Here is a 13,649-nt window from a genome sequence, read left to right as displayed (position 1 = left end):
GGTCCCTGAACCCTTCTCATGGGTTCCCACCTCACCAGCTCTCACCCCAGCGTGCAGAGGACAGATAAAGGCCAGAGCAGGAGGGACAGAGTGCCAGGGCTGTGCCACCAGCCAGGGTGATGGGCAGAGCAGGAGGGACAATGTGCCAGGGGCTGTGCCATCAGCCCGGGGCTGTGCTATCAGCCAGGGCATGGCCAGAGCAGGAAGGACAGAGTGCCAGGGCTGTGCCACCAGCCAGAGTGACAGAGAGCATGGCCAGAGCAGGAGGGACAGTGTGCCAGGGGCTGTGCCACCAACCCGGGGCTGTGCCATCAGCCAGGGCACAGCCACAGCAGGAGGGACAGAGTGCCAGGGCTGTGCCACCAGCCAGGGTGACAGGCAGGGCACAGCCACAGCAGGATGGCTCCCGTGGCCCCAGGGCTCTGCCCGCTGGCACTGTGCCCCTCAGGCTGTGCTGGACAGCAAGGCAAGGCTGTGCCACTCCAAACCCAGGAGATGCTGGTCCCCAGTCTCGCCTGGCTCTGGGAGGAACAGATGTAACCTATTTGCTGGATGTCTGAAGGGCATTGGGAAAAGGTCAGTGGCTGGAATACGGATGACGTGCTTCCAAAGTGCATTAAAATAGCGCAGTTCATTAAACTCTGAGGAGCAGAATGTTCACAGTTAAGGGGGGAATTGCCTTTACAATCCCCTTTGTGGCCATTTTTGTGTGGAGGAATTTAAAATAGTGTCATATAGTTTGGCATAGGGTTTTTTTGGCCTTGTTATGAAATACTCATAATAGAACTGAATCAGGCCTTGCAGTCTGCTCCTGTGACTGCCATGTATCCCCATGCCCTGCCTGCATTTCTGTTTTTCCAATACACACCCAACGGTGGAGCAAACACCAAGCGTGTTCCCTGCCATTGGGAAGCCATCCTTGGTAAGAACAGATTGCCTTCAACAATTTGTCTTCAACAGATTGTCCTCAGCCTCCTGAAGGAGGAGTGGGTCTGCTTCTCCAGCTCCAGATTGGAAACTGTGCCCCTGAGCCATGAAAGCAACGGCAGAAAACAGCTCCCTGTGCTCCTCTGGGAATAGAAGAGGGTCACAGACGAAGCCAATCAAACAAACGAGGCAGCGGTGTGATGAGAGTGGCCCAGGGAAGCAGCTGTGCCTCAGGAATGCTCTTTGCCTGGCACCCATCCCTGCTGTCAGAGCGGGCAGGAGCCCCTCTCTGAGGGTGTACCACCCAAAGGATGGAGACAGAAGAGCCCATCCAGTCTCCAGCACCATCAGCATGGCCAGCAAAGCCGTGGCCAAGCCTTTCCTTGGGCCTCGCTGGAGCTCTGCTGCTCTGGGCACCCCCTGCCCCGAAGGAGCCCTGAGCAGCCCCGAGCCGGGCCGGGCGATGGAGCACACAGCTCCAGTGTCCCTTCGGCCCTGCTCACCTGGGTGACAGCAGCAGCCTCAGGTGCCACCCGCGGGCTGCTGAGCCTTTTCCTGTCCCCAGTGATGAGTGATTTGGGTGATTTGGGTGATTTTGAGCCATTTGCCCCCGCAGCACCTCCCCGGCAGCCGGAGGGTCCCGGGTGCCCACCCTGTGCCAGAGCCCACCACGAGCAGGGGGAGGCTGCAGGGCCCTGCGCTCACCTGGGTGCTGCTGCTTGGGAAACCACTCCCTGCTCTTCTGCTCCTGCCTTCCTGAAGTGATGGAGCAGCCCCAGGGACAGCACAGGTACAACAGAAAGCACAGGGAAGGGGTGGAAATACTCCTGAATGTTTTGTGAGAACAAGAACCTAAAAATATTTGTGTTTTCACATGCAACATCCAGGGAGACAGACTTGGAATGGTGTGGGGATGTGCTCCAGGCTGCAGCCTGCTCCAGGCCAGGGTCTGCTGGGCTCTGAAGGTGAAATTCTGACCCCACAGCTCTCAGGGTCTGAGCTTTAACTGTGCTGTGAGTCCTCAAGGACAAAATTGGACATTTCAGTCGCATTTTCTTTGCCTTTTCCTGGGAGATCCCCCTCTGGTGACCAGGGCATTAGTGTGGTTTTTTCCAGATTTCCAGGTGGGCTGTGTGGTAGTTCATCATGGGAGCCTTTGGGTCCTGCAGGTCCCTCAGCTCGACCTTCCCTTTGAAATTTCTCTCTGATCACAAGAACTGGCACTTTTTGATATTCCTAAACGATGACATTAATCATTTGCTATTTCTGTTCACTCTGCCAGAAACATTTGGTAAAGCCTTTTTGTTTCTCTTCCCCTCCCAGGCCCCTTTCCAGGCACTCACAGCCCCCTGCCCTGGGCTGGGATTCTCCTCTCTGCGCTCCCAGCTCCGTGCCGAGGGATGGATGGGAGCGAGCAGAGTGAACAGCCAGCGTCTCCACGAGCTCCTCTGCTCCGTTCTGCAAATAAAACAGGTTTCAAATGGCAGGGCTGTGCCTCAGAGGAGAGCTGGGATGGCAGCAGCTCTGCCAGGCTGCCAGGGAGCGGCTGCATGCGGGGCAGAGCTGGGTGCCCAGCGCCAGCCTCCCCATCCACCGCCAACGTCACTTCGATCTGACAGACACAGAAACATCTCCCTGAGCTGAGGCTCCTCCACCCCGTGCTCCAGGACACTCAATTACCACGCAGCCTGCGCGTTTCGTGGTGCCGTTACAAATAATTCAGCTACAACGATATGGCAGTTTAATCTGCCTTATTTATCTCAATCATTTTGCGTGAGGGAGATGAATGCCTCAGCAGGAGTGCACGTGGACGCTCCGGCTCCGTTAATGTGGTCTCAGGTACAGGCTGCACGGCACATCCCGGCACAAAATTAATCTTGCAGGCAATTGGCCTGAACTGAAACACCCGGAGCAGGTGGGCAGAACTTTGGTGGCTGTGAGCCGAGCCAGGGCTCTGCCGTGAGCTGGTTGGCAGGTGTCTCACCCTGGAGCCCAGGAGAGGGGAGAGGCAGCACAGATCCCCCTCAGCCACGTCCACGGCATCCTGCTGAGCACGTACTTTGCTGCTTCTTGCTTTTTTTAGTTTGGAAATGTCAGCACTTTCCGTTCCCATGGGAACGCTGCCTTTTCCCTTGGCACGGTGCTGCGCTGCGAGCTGCGGGGCTGGCGGGGCCGTGGTGCTGCTGGGAGCGTGTGCCAGCCTTCCCTGGGGTGTGCCAGCCTTCCCTGGGGTGTGCCGGCCACCCCTGGGTGTGCCGGCCACCCCTGGGTGTGCCAGCCATCCCTGGGTGTCCTGCCCCTCCAGACCCTCAATGGGGCTGTGCTGGGAGTGTGTGCCAGCCATCCCTGGGGTCCCCAGCCCTTCCTGGGGGTCCTGCCCCTCCAGACCCCGAGTGGGGCTGTGCTGGGAGTGTGTGCCAGCCATCCCTGGGGTCCCCAGCCCTTCCTGGGGGTCCTGCCCCTCCAGACCCTCAATGGGGCTGTGCTGGGAGTGTGTGCCAGCCATCCCTGGGGTCCCCAGCCCTTCCTGGGGGTCCTGCCCCTCCAGACCCCGAGTGGGGCTGAGCCCAGCAGCTCTGGGCTTCCAGGAGCAGCCTCAGCCACAGTAAAAACTCTTATGAGTGTAACCTCCTAGTGCAATTATTGTGATTATTCTAACTCTCTATTGCCATGTGGGGTCAGGCTCTGGTTCCAGGGAACAAGGGACAGCAGGGAACGGCCTCAGGCTGGGCCGGGGGAGGCTCAGGTTGGACATGAGGAGGAATTTCTCCATGGAAAGGGAGGCCAGGCATTGGCAGGGGCTGCCCAGGGAGGTTTGGAGTGCCCATCCCTGCAGGGCAGGCCTGGGTGTGGCACTCAGGGCTCAGGGCTGGGCACAAGGTGGGCATGGGCACAGCTGGGACTCCATGGGCTGGGAGGGATTTTCCAGCCTCAGTCAGTCTGGGATTCTGTGTTTTGTGGAGCACCCAGTGAGCTCCTGGCAGAGCAGGGGGTGTCCCCAGTGTGGGGGGAGCCTGGCAGGTACACAGGCACTGTGCTGGTGGTGAAAATCACATTTTTGGTGTAAAAACCTGATTTTGCCACTGTTGCAAACCTCCAGGCTAGAGGGGCCCATTTGCTTCTGAAATCATTTGTGGTGTGATAAAGCAGCAGCAGCAGGAGGTGTGCTGGGGTGCTCAGCGCTCCTGGGGGCACACTCTGGAATACATTGAGTTAATTCACTTCCCAAACACGCCGAGTTCACTGGGGTTAGGGGTGCCACAACCATCACCTTCACTGCTCAGTTTTCAAGTGCTGCTGCTCAGAAAAGCTCCTTCCAGAGCAGTGGGACGTGCGAAACAATGCCGAGCTGCTGACAGGTACCATGGCAATGGCTGTGCCAGGAGCTGCTCTGCTGTCGCCTGAGCTCATTCCCACTCCATATTTATGAGCATTCCCACTCCTGAAGGTGCTGCCAGCTCTTCCCTGGGTTGCTGCTGTCTCGGGCTGGGGGCTGTGCCCTGTTTGTGCTGGGCAGGGGATGTGGCCACAGCTGTGTCCGTGCCTGGCGGGTCAGTGACCCTGAGGTGTTCTGAGGCTGCACTCCCGCCCTGCTGTGCCATCCCTGGTGTCCCCCATCCCCACCCCAGCAGGGCTGTGCCATCCTTGGTGCCATCCCTGGTGTCCTCCAGCCCATCCCAGCAGGGCTGTGCCATCCCCAGTGCCATCCCTGGTGCCACCCCCGGTGCCATCCTGGTGCCATCCTGGTGCCATCCCCGGTGCCATCCCCGGTGCCATCCCTGGTGCCATCTCCGGTGCCACCCCCGGTGCCATCCTGGTGCCATCCTGGTGCCATCCCCGGTGCCATCCCCGGTGCCATCCCTGGTGCCATCTCCGGTGCCATCCCCGGTGCCATCCTGGTGCCATCCCTGGTGCCATCCCCGGTGCCATCCCCAGTGCCATCCCCGGTGCCATCCCCGGTGCCATCCTGGTGCCATCCCCGGTGCCATCCCCGGTGCCATCCCCGGTGCTATCCCCAGTGCCATCCCCAGTGCCATCCTTGGTGCTACCCCCGGTGTCATCCCCAGTGCCATCCCCAGTGCCATCCCCGGTGCCATCCCCGGTGCCATCCCTGGTGCCATCCTGGTGCCATCCCCGGTGCCATCCCCGGTGCCACCCCCGGTGCCATCCCCAGTGCCATCCCCAGTGCCATCCCCGGTGCCATCCCCGGTGCCATCCCTGGTGCCATCCTGGTGCCATCCCCGGTGCCATCCCCGGTGCCTCTCCCGCCCAGCCAGCCGCAGCAGGGGCTGCTCCCCTCCCAGTGCAATGTTCCAAGCTCTGGAGCCAGGATTTCAGAGCAGGAAGGTTAATTGCTATTTGCTTTCCCAGCCTTTATCTCGTTTTTACCTCCTCTCCCTTTCATCTCTGCCGTTTGAAGAAGCACTGTCAGAGCAGCGTCTCCAGGCTCCGCAGCAGCTGCAGGGCAGGGACAATCAGCAGAGGAGGCTCTGTGCAGGCTGGGCTGCTCCGTGGGCAGCTCCTGTGCTGCTGACAGTCGCATTTGCAGGAGCAGGATTTGGGGGCGTGGGATGCACCGATCCCAAGGGTGGCCTGGCCTGTGAGCCCCAGCTCCCTGCTGGCCCCGTCTCTGCCTTTCTGTGAGAAACAAAAGCACCATCAGGTGCTTTCCTGACCATAAAGATATTTACACACTTCAATAAAGGCGGCTCTCAGCATTGCATGAAGTTAAGCAGATGGAGCTCGTGGGGTGTTTTTGCAGCCTCTCAGGGATTTTACTCATTCTCTCTGCACTTGCTGCACATCTCTGCTAAGCGCTCAAACTCCAAACCTGAATGCAGATCTGCAGGGCAAGCCTAAACACCGGGTAATCGAATTTTCCATGGGCAAGCTCACTGCCCTGCTGTCCTGGCCGCTGGCCTGGTTTGCCAGGGCGCGCCCTGGATGCTCCTGGTGCCTTGTTTCTGCCCCCATGCTCTCCCAGGGCTCTCCCCCAGCCCCCAGCACGGCCCAGGGCCTGGGCACGGCCGGGGTGCTGCCCTCCCCTCTCCAGCTGATTCCAGGCCCACCGCAGCCTCTGTGCGTGGATGAGAGCAGTGTTTGGAGCACCGTGTGCCTCAGCTGCTCTGCCTTGTTAGTGCCTCTCCTGCCAGGCTCTTAATCACCCATATGTTTTATCAGCAGTGATCTTGCATTTGCTAACAATCTGCAGATTAGGAAAAAATCATCCCCAGTCCCTGGCGAGCCCCTGCACAGGCCGGGAGCGCTGATGGTGCCGTGGCACGGGCATGGCACAGCCCTGCCAGCTGCCAGCGCCACCCCACCCCAGCCCGGGGCTGCTCCCGTCCTGCCAGCCCGTGCTGGGGCACACCTGCACCACACACTGCACGGGGCAGGCTGAGATGGGATGCTGGGTGTGTGATATGGGGTCAGATTCCTCCCTGGCACGGTGGGCAGGCCCTGGCACAGCTGGGGCTGCCCCTGATCCCTGGCAGTGCCCAGGGCCAGGCTGGACATTGGGCTGGGAGCACCCTGGGACAGTGAGAGGTGTCCCTGCCATGACAAGGGTGGAACTGGACAGGCTTTAAATCCCTTCCAGCCTGAACTATTCTGGGTTTCCTTGGTTCTATGAATTGCACTGACCTGTGATCTTATCAAGCAGTGGAAGCACATTTATTTGACAGACTCTACTGTCTATAAAGCTGTATTAGCAACAGCTGTATTTTCGTCCCTTAACTCTGTCTCAGTTTTTCCATTACTTTTCCTGTCCGGAAATCTGCCAGTCTGCTTGATTCTCACTACAGCATCAGCGCTTTCTTTCTGATTTCCCCCTGCATTCAAAGGTGTATTCAAAATCAACAGCACAGGGTCAGCTCCCTCTTTTTAGATTCTGGTGCTCCTGATTGTGGCTCTTTCACATCAATGGCTTTTTTCATCAGTTTTCCTCTCCCTCTGTTTTCTCCCCAGTCTCTCTGTTCCTAATTCAGCTCGTTAGAAACAAGAAGTGAATAAAAGCCTGACCTGTGTTAACGAACCTGCCCAGTGAATACCTGTGTTTGCTGGTGGGTTTAGAGGGGCTGCTTTCCTTCCAGCTCCTACAGATGCCAGCTGCTTTCCTAAATGTGCTTCCACCAGGGTGCTTTGGGCTGCAGGAGCTCTCGCAGTTCTCCTGCACATCCCCACTTTTTAATTTCTTCTCTGCAGCTCGGCGCAGGCTCCGGCTCCCAGACAGCTCCCGGGGATCCACGGGGATGAGAGGATTTCATATTGCCTCTAAATAAAGGGTAGTGCTGCACAGAGGAACAGGCATATCCAAACAGAGCAGCAGCCCTTGCCCACAAGTCTGGATACACAATGAAGATAATGGAGCAGTAAATATCCAGCCCAGGCTCTGCAAGTTGTAGCTGCAGCAGCGTCCCGGGAGTCCATTGCTCAGACAACAGGGTTCTGCGAGAAATATTTGGAAGAAAGTAATTTTAAACATATTTAAGAGAAAAATAAAAGCAATTTAAGGAAAGCGATGCCCATTGCCTGGAACACCTCCAGGAAAATGCATTTCCTGTGGTGCCCGAGCGCTGGGTTTGGGATGCTGAGGGTGATGGGCCTCCCCCATGAAAATCCCTCAGATGTGAGCAACGAGGCTTCCCTGGGGTAAAATGAGTGCCCTGTGCTCTGGCTGGCCGGTGGGGCAGCGCTGTCCCCCAGTCCTGCCCCGCCCTGCCCCGCCCAGCCCCACCCAGCCCCACCCAATCCTGCCCCGCCCTGCCCCGCCTTGCCCCACCCAGCCCCACCCAATCCTGCCCCGCCCTGCCCCGCCTTGCCCCACCCAGCCCCACCCAATCCTGCCCCGCCCTGCCCCGCCCTGCCCCACCCAGCCCCACCCAATTCTGCCCCGCCCTGCCCCGCCTTGCCCCACCCAGCCCCACCCAATCCTGCCCCGCCCTGCCCCGCCTTGCCCCACCCAGCCCCACCCAGCCCCGCCCTGCCCCGGGCAGCTCCGTGTGCCAGGGCGCCAGGGCTGCTCACCCCCAGCCCCTCCAACCCCCTTTGCAGGCATCAGGCAGAGGCCAAAGCTGAGATGCCAGGAGTGGTTTAGATTAAATCCAAATTAAATCCAAGGCTTGTCACTTGTGGCCACCTTCCCCTGCAGTGAAATGCCACCTGGATTCCTGCAGTGCCTGTGGCCTCCCATCACCTTCCCACTCGTTTTGGGCTGTTTGGATGCTGGCTGTAGCTGGCAGGGCTTTTCTGGTGCCCACTGGTGCCCCAGGAGGTGCCAGGACAGGAGCCCCACACACATGAGGGTTACCATGGACACTTAAAGGAGGGGGCTTCAGCAGAGCTGAACAGACCTGGGGCCCAGATCTTGTAGGATTGGGGACCCAAGTCCTTCAAGCATCCTTCAAGCATCAATGTAAATGAAGTCTTTATTTACAGTTTGATTCCTGCACACACATCAGGGCCAGCATTGGCAAATCCAAGCCTGCAAATCAGGAGCCAGGGGTGCAAAGCCTGGGATGGAGAGTGAGAACCCCAGGGCTGCTGCTCCTGCTGTCTTATCTGTGAGCCCTGCTGAGCACCCTCTGGGCCATCTGCCTCTCACATTTTCCAGCCTGCTTTGACAATCAGCAGAGAGATATTTATTTTTATTGTTTTTAACAGAGTCTGTGATTACTTCTCATGAAGAGCAGGAAGTGGGACTTTGAGGAAAACACCACTAAATGTCACGAGAATGATGAAGGAAGCACAAGTGCTGGATGCTGGTGCCCAGCTGTGGGTCGTGGCAGAGCTTCCCTGGCTGTGCTGGGCACACACAGCCCCAGTAATGTGCTTTTGTGACCCCCCAGTCCACAGCAGAGTCCCCAGAGGCAGAGAAATACAGAGATACCCTCCTCTCAGCCTGTTACAACATTTACAGAAACAGTCTGTAAATAGAATTATGGGAGTGTTTTAAATGGATTTCTGAGCTGGATTCAGAACTATTCCCTGGTTGCATTCCCTAAATATAAACCAGAGCTTATCTTGCTGGCACAAAACTGCCGAGAGCGTCTTTCAGCCTTACCTCTGTGAGCACCCGAGGGGGCTGGGAGCTGGATTTGCACTTTTTGGGGACTGCTGGGGTACAACTGCAACTCAGGAGGGACTCAGGGAGAGGAGGAGGCCCTGTGCCCCATCCAGGCTGGAACAGGCATGGAGCATCCAAAGGGGAGAGTGCTGTGAGCACATGGAGCAGAGCTGGTCCTGCACCCCTGATCAGCACATGGAGCAAAGCTGGTCCTGCACCCCTGATCAGCACATGGAGCAAAGCTGGTCCTGCACATTGATCAGCACATGGAGCAAAGCTGGTCCTGCACATTGATCAGCACACAGAGCAGAGCTGGTCCTGAACCCCTGAAAAGCACATGGAGCAGAGCTGGTCCCGCACCCCTGATCAGCACATGGAGCAAAGCTGGTCCTGCACCCTGATCAGCACATGGAGCAAAGCTGGTCCTGCACATTGATCAGCACATGGAGCAAAGCTGGTCCTGCACATTGATCAGCACATGGAGCAAAGCTGGTCCTGCACCCCTGATCAGCACATGGAGCAAAGCTGGTCCTGCACCCCTGATCAGCACATGGAGCAAAGCTGGTCCTGCACCCTGATCAGCACATGGAGCAAAGCTGGTCCTGCACATTGATCAGCACATGGAGCAGAGCTGGTCCTGCACATTGATCAGCACACAGAGCAAAGCCTGTCCTGCACCCCTGATCAGCTCTGCCAGCAGGGAAAAGGGCTGGAGTGAAGAATTCCTGACCTGAACAGTAACACTGTCGGTGTCCTGTGTCTAAGCGTCTCTGCTGTATTTCTAAGTATCTCTGCTGCAGTAAAACCAGACAATTACAAGCCTTAGTCCAGAGTTATTTGGTGCAATAATGGAATGATAGAATCCTGGAATGATTTGTGTTGGAAGAGACCTTGAGGCTCATCCAGTGCCACCCGTGCCATGGCAGGGACACCTTCCTCTGTCCCAGGTGCTCCAAGCCCCAATGTCCAACCTGGCCTTGGGCATTCCAGGGATCCAGGGGCAGCCACAGCTGCTCTGGGCACCTGTGCCAGGGCCTGCCCACCCTGCCAGGGAACAATTCCTGATTCCCAATCTCCCATCCATCCCTGCCCTCCGATAGTGGGAGCCATCCCTGTGTCCTGCCCCTCCAGGCCCTGAGCTCTGTCCCTGCTCCTTGCTGGGCTCTCCCCAGCCCTTCCCCATCCCGAGAGCCTCTCTGGTGCCTGCAGCTGCAGGGCAGTGCAGGGGTGGAGGTGGTCAGCTCCTCTGACCTGCCCAGCAGCACAGGCTCTGTAATTACTGCCTGGAATATCTGCCTCGAGCCAGAAGTTGTGTGCTGGAACTGGAGGAGCCTCTGTCTAATGAGCCTGTCCCTGGATGTCAGCAGTAATTAATGTGCATCGCCCTGCAGGTTCCCACCTCCTCTTAATAGGCTGAAATTTTATCCTCTGGTTATAATTGCAAATTATGGTTAAAATTTTACATGCCTGGCAGTCGAGAAGCTGGATGCTCCAGCTCATTCCCCTGTGGGTACACGTGGGGATGTTGCTGAGAGCGTTCCAGCCCCTCCTTTCACTCCTGGCCCTCTTACACTTCCATCCTCATCAACCTCTTCTCTCATTCCTCTTCTCTTCTCTTCTCTTCTCTTCTCTTCTCTTCTCTTCTCTTCTCTTCTCTTCTCTTCTCTTCTCTTCTCTTCTCTCCTCTTCTCTTCTCTTCTCTCTCTCCCTTTGTCTCCTCCTTTCCTTGCCTCCTTTTCTGTGTCTGAGGGGCAGTGTTTGAGCCCAAATCACTGCAGCTTACTGACCTCAATTGGCAGGAGGAGACAGCTCAGCTGCTGGTCCGGGCGCTCCCCGTGGCCATCAGTGCCCAGCTGAGGGTGAAGATGCACAAACCCTCGCTGAGGGGCTCCCACACTCCCCAAACACCGGCTGGTGGCACAGCTCCTGCTGCTGCACCCCTGGAAAGGTCTCCTGTCTGGAACCAGGCTGCTGAGCTAACCTGGCCAGGGGCCAGTGCTGAGTGCCTCGACTGTCGCCATGGCGTTATCACTGTTCATTACAGGGAAATATTGCACAGAGAGGGGACAGGCACTGATCCACACCCAGGGCAGGTGCGTGGGGAGGAGCTCAGGGGCTGGCTGCGGTAGCCAGGTGAGCCTCTCTCAATAAGAGGTTCACTCTTCTTTTCCAAACCTTCTCATAAAAAAAAAGTAATGAAGGACTAAGAGAGAATTTGGGCTTTGTTCCTGCCGATTCTCAGTGCGCAGGAAGCTGAGAGCAAACGTGAGGTGGTGAATGATGGGTGAGGCAGCCTGGAGAGCTGCCCAGGGATGAGCCCAGCTGCTCTGGAGGGCTGATGGCAATGCTGACAGCACTGTTGGCCATTGAATTACGGGCAGGCCCTGGGAGCTGGGCCCCAGTGTGACATCTCCTGCAGCCCTGTGCCACAGCTCAGAGCCGAGAACAGGGTGTTTATGTAATTTCAGCTGCAGGTAGCGGTGGAAGGCAGAGCAGAGCTGACAGCCCTGCTCCCAGCCCCAGGAAATGCTGGATGTGCCCAAGCAGAGCAGGCTGCGCTCAGACAGGAGCAGAGGGCTGTGCTTTGGTCGTTTCAGCACGGGGAGCAGTTATTGCCCACAACACTTGCACCATTCAAAGATGAACAGCCACCCTGCACCCCTGTGCCTGCTGCTGGGGTCCCCAGCCAGCCCCAAGCCAGCACTCAGCATCCCCAGGCCCTGCTCCAGCCCTGCCTGGGCAGCACCCACGCCTCGTTCTGCCCACCTCAGGCAGAGCTGCTCTGCTCTCAGAGCCCCAGCTACCTGTGGGTGACGGGTTGTAATGGATGGGAAATGCATGGATTATGTACAGAATAGATAATGAGCGATATTTTCTATTGAAAGCACAGAATCCTGGAAGGGTTTGGGTTCAAGGGACCTTAAATCTCATCTCATCCCACCCCCTGCCATAGGCAGGGACACCTTCCACTATCCCAGGTTGCTCCAAGCCCCGTCCAGGAGCTGGAACATTTAAAGGAATCTGGCAGACACAACTTCCCTGGGCAGCCTGTGCAGCTCTCTTAGTGAAATTTAACCTGCTGGAAAACAAACAGCTAACAATTCACTTTACATTTGGAAAGCTGCATTTTGAATTTTTTTTAGCTGAAAACTGCAAGTACCAGAGAATCCAAATCGGGAGAATTTGTAGGATTTACAGTATAAATTATTAAAGGGGAAAGAAGAAGACATTACTCATGAAAAGCGCATTCTTGTCGATCAAAGCTGCAAACAGAGAGTACTTTCATAAAGGCATCTGCCAGCCTTTGATACGCTCTGTGGAAGCCTTGTCAGGTATTTTGAGAGGGGAGCGTGGAGCTGTCGGGCTGCAGAGCTGTTCCCTGTTCCGAGGACAGGGGCACCGAGGGGGGAGAGCTCAGCCGGGGTGTCTCAGCGAGCGGCCTCAGGAAAAGGCAGAAAACGGCAGAAAACCTCAACAAAACCTTCCCCGGGTGCAGGAACAAAGTTCCAGCGGGCCGGGGCTGCCGTCAGTGTGAGCTCATTAAGCGCTCAGCTGGCTCAGCCCTGCTGCTCGCTGAAAGCAGCACCTGCCAGCGCCCCGTCCCATTCTTCAGCAGCGCTCAGCTGGCCAGAGGCGAGCCGCGAGGCAGATGAACAATTTATGCAGAGCGGGATCCGTGACAAAGTGGCAGCTACTTTGGTGAATACAAGCATCTTTGTACAAGAGCCCAGATGGTTGAGGAGCGGGGCCGTGGCTGTGAAAAGCGCCCTTGTTGTTGGGGCTCGGCAGCACGCCCCTGGCAACGTGCTGGGCACAGCCCTGGGCCTGCGAGCCGCTGGACCCAGCCTCCAGCTGAGGCACACAGGCCAGGGCCTGCCTCTGCTGACATGCTTTCTGCAGGATAGCGTCCTCCCCAGGGCTGCAGCGCGCTCTGTCCTCTGCCCAAGCTGGACCTTTGCATCTGGGGCCTGTTGGACACCGAGATAACCAAGCCTTGGTGGTGCCTCCGTGGGCACAGGGGTCACAGGGGTGCCCAGCCTGACAGGCAGCCTGGCTGGGGATGGGGCAGCAGCTGGGAGAGACTCACCTCTCATCACCCATCATGGGGTAACCCTTGAACCATCCTGGAGGATCCCAGCCCCACACACGGGAGGCTCAGGGATGGAAGAGCCTGGAGAGCCACTGGGCTGAGAGCAGCTGTGCAGGGAGACGCTGCCCTGCAGGCAGCAGTGACCTGGAAGGGCCGCTGGGAACAGCTGGGGAAGGTGAGGAGCTTGGCTCAGTCTGGAAGGCAGGGAACAGACAAAGCTGGGGCAGAGGAGTGTGGGGAGAGGCTCACAGCTGTGGTCCATGGAGGCTGGTGCTCCTGGGGGAGCCTGGGAGCTGCCCTGCAGCCTGGGAATGCAGCAGGAGGACAAAGGTGAGGCCCCAGGCAAAGGGGAGCTGAGCCAGGAAGGTGCAGAGGGAGCAGGGCCCGTGGTGCAGTGAGGGCTTTACGAGGGTTCTCACTGTGGCTGTTTGATCTGGGTGTTTGTGGGTGTGTGGGGAGCACTGCTGAACCTCTCCGTGGGGCCCTGGGGAGTGACACCCAGGCAGGGGCACAGCCAGGGCTGCAGGATGCCCATCCTCCCTGGGTGATGCTGATGCTGCCACCGGG

The sequence above is a fragment of the Melozone crissalis genome, unplaced genomic scaffold (assembly GCF_028551555.1).
Source record: "Melozone crissalis strain CALT ecotype California unplaced genomic scaffold, PUWL_Pcris_2 ptg000014l_1, whole genome shotgun sequence".
Classification (NCBI taxonomy): Eukaryota; Metazoa; Chordata; class Aves; order Passeriformes; family Passerellidae; genus Melozone; species Melozone crissalis.
This window is presented reverse-complemented; position numbering follows the sequence as displayed.